Genomic DNA, 2,578 nt, shown 5'->3' with positions numbered 1-2,578 from the left:
CATACTACTTTCTACAACGAGAATACTAACCTGTATTTTGACCAAGAGTGTAGAAAATTTCCTTTTGTCCACACTCTCACCATTATTACCTTTAATAATAATGGGCAAGTTTTTAATATCTGCAGCACGACCCAGACTGGCCGTAGACTTAAATCCGACCTCCTAAGTGCTTGAAATTACAAGCCTTTACCAAAACACCTGGTTCCTTTGATTTTGTTGATAAAAGTTATAGTAGTAATGAAGTAGTATCATAGTAATTTTGAATTACATTTCCCTAATGACTTCTGGTCTCAAAGCATTAAGCCAGCATACAAGTTGTATTAAGTACAATTTTGTTAACCCACTGTCGATCTTCAAGGATTTAAGGAAAACATGTCTATTCTGAACTTTTGTCCATTTTAAATCAAGTTTCTTGTTAATCTCATCTTTAATCTTCTATGCAAAATCAATAAATAATTTAAGGTAGTAGAAAGGAAAAAAAATTAAGCAACTCAACATTTTTCAATTATCAATAACATGATATTGCTTAAATCATTCTCTATTTATGCTTGAGAATATGTAACTCAATTTAGTTAGACCTTTTACAAGGCTGTATGTATTTTATTTATTTTACCTTGATTATTCATTACAAAGTGTATGTGTCTAATTTCCCTTGGTTTCTTTCAATCTCAAGTACTACAGATTTGGACTGAAGAATAAATTGAAGGAAACAACAAAAAAAATACAGTTCCTCTCATCTGATGCTGCTGCTACAAGAATGGGGAAAGAGTTCATCCTTCTAAGGACCTATGATAGGATATCAAAAAGAGAATTAATTCCTCTAGGTCTTCCTTATGATGGAAAACACTATATATTGCTCAGATACTTTTGTTTTATAAGTTTTTCACATTTACATATGGACTTCACCTCAGTTTACAACCTCCATTCATTCTGTTCCTGATATTTTTACAATAACAAGACATAAGATAACCAGTTTGATTTACAGCATGAGAAGTTATCCACCTCGCTTCCTTGGAAGCAGAGCATGGTCAATACATAACATTACTTCTGGTTGCTCACTACATGTAAGAGTTTTTGTAATGCTTATCGCATTCTATTTAGTATTTTAAAAAACGCACTGGCTAAACTCAAAGCTCATTCATAGAATTTTAGGTTATGTATTTCACAAGTTTTATTTCCTTTAATTCTTAAGACAACATTTGCTATAATCTTAATGTTATTACCAATTTAGTGTTGGGAAAAATTGCAATTAAGCTCACTAAGTACATGGCCCAAAGACACACAGTGAGAAAGGAAATGAGTCAATGTTTCCTTGTGAAAAAGTACTAAAACTTACTGTTTTTTAAAAATCCCAAAACGAAAAAGTATTCACATTCAATCAACAAAAATGTTTAAAAGTAGGAGATAATAAAACAGGCCTCCATGAAATAAATTTTCTTCTACTTTTAAAATTATTCTGAAAGCCTTGTGGTGCTTGGTCACACCTGTAATCGTGCCTATTGGGCATATCTACTCAGGAGCTGGATATTTGTGGATAACTGTTGGAAGCCAATCAGGGCAAAATAAATTCATGAGATTATTTTTCAAAAATTTTAATTAACTAGCATAGGGCTAAGAATAGAGATGTAGCTCATAGAGTAGCTCACCAATCGAGAGAGGAAAGGCCTAGCAAGACCTTGAAGCCCTGATTTCCAATACTGAGCATGCCAAGTGGCTGTGTGCACGTGCACACACACATACATTTATTCAAAATACTTTCATATCAGTGTTTTGCAATGATTTCTTTGTTCACGGTATTATAAAATAAAATAAAGGAAATAAACTCTTCCATCTCAGAACGTTTTTATACATTTTATTGTAAAAATACGGTACAGAGGGGGCACATTTACATGAGTAATGTAATGAGTACATTTCTGAACAAGCATTGTTACCTCCTCCTTTATTTTCCCCATACCTCTCTTCCTTCCTACATCCACAAGTATACTCCCATCCCCTCTTCCCCAACCTAAATTGTGAAGTTCATTTTTCACCATAATGTGTCGTGCATCACATCGTTACAATGGGTCAACTTGTATTCCATTTAAGCATTTTGGTTTTTTCCTTCCCCTTCCCAAATTAGAGGAGCATATATACAATATGTAGTAGCAACAAATACAGTGAAAACAGGTGTTATAGTTTGGGGGAGGAACCTATAAAGAAACACAAAAAATCACATTGGACATTATAAGTATGTTAGAAACAATAGCAAGAAAGAAATAAACACTTGTGTCCCTATTATGGGGTTCATTTCTGTTAACATTATCTTTCTGGTCAAATGGACATAGCTTTGAACATTTCTGTTTATCCCAGACATACATTAGTTATTGAAAATTAGGGAAAACATGGGATGTATGTTTCTTTGGACAGGCCATACTAATATTTTATCTGCTACATTGTTGTATTAGTTTATTCAAACACACAAATATACACATACAAACACACAGATATACATAGGTGTAGTATGAAGAAACAGTCAGTCTGCAAGGCAATATTTTAATAGGAATTCCATAAAATATTTAATCTGCTGAGATCTGATTAG

The sequence above is a fragment of the Dipodomys merriami genome, unplaced genomic scaffold, assembly GCF_024711535.1.
Source record: "Dipodomys merriami isolate MVZ:Mamm:240054 unplaced genomic scaffold, mDipMer1.0.p SCAF_215, whole genome shotgun sequence".
NCBI lineage: Eukaryota > Metazoa > Chordata > Mammalia > Rodentia > Heteromyidae > Dipodomys > Dipodomys merriami.
This window is presented reverse-complemented; position numbering follows the sequence as displayed.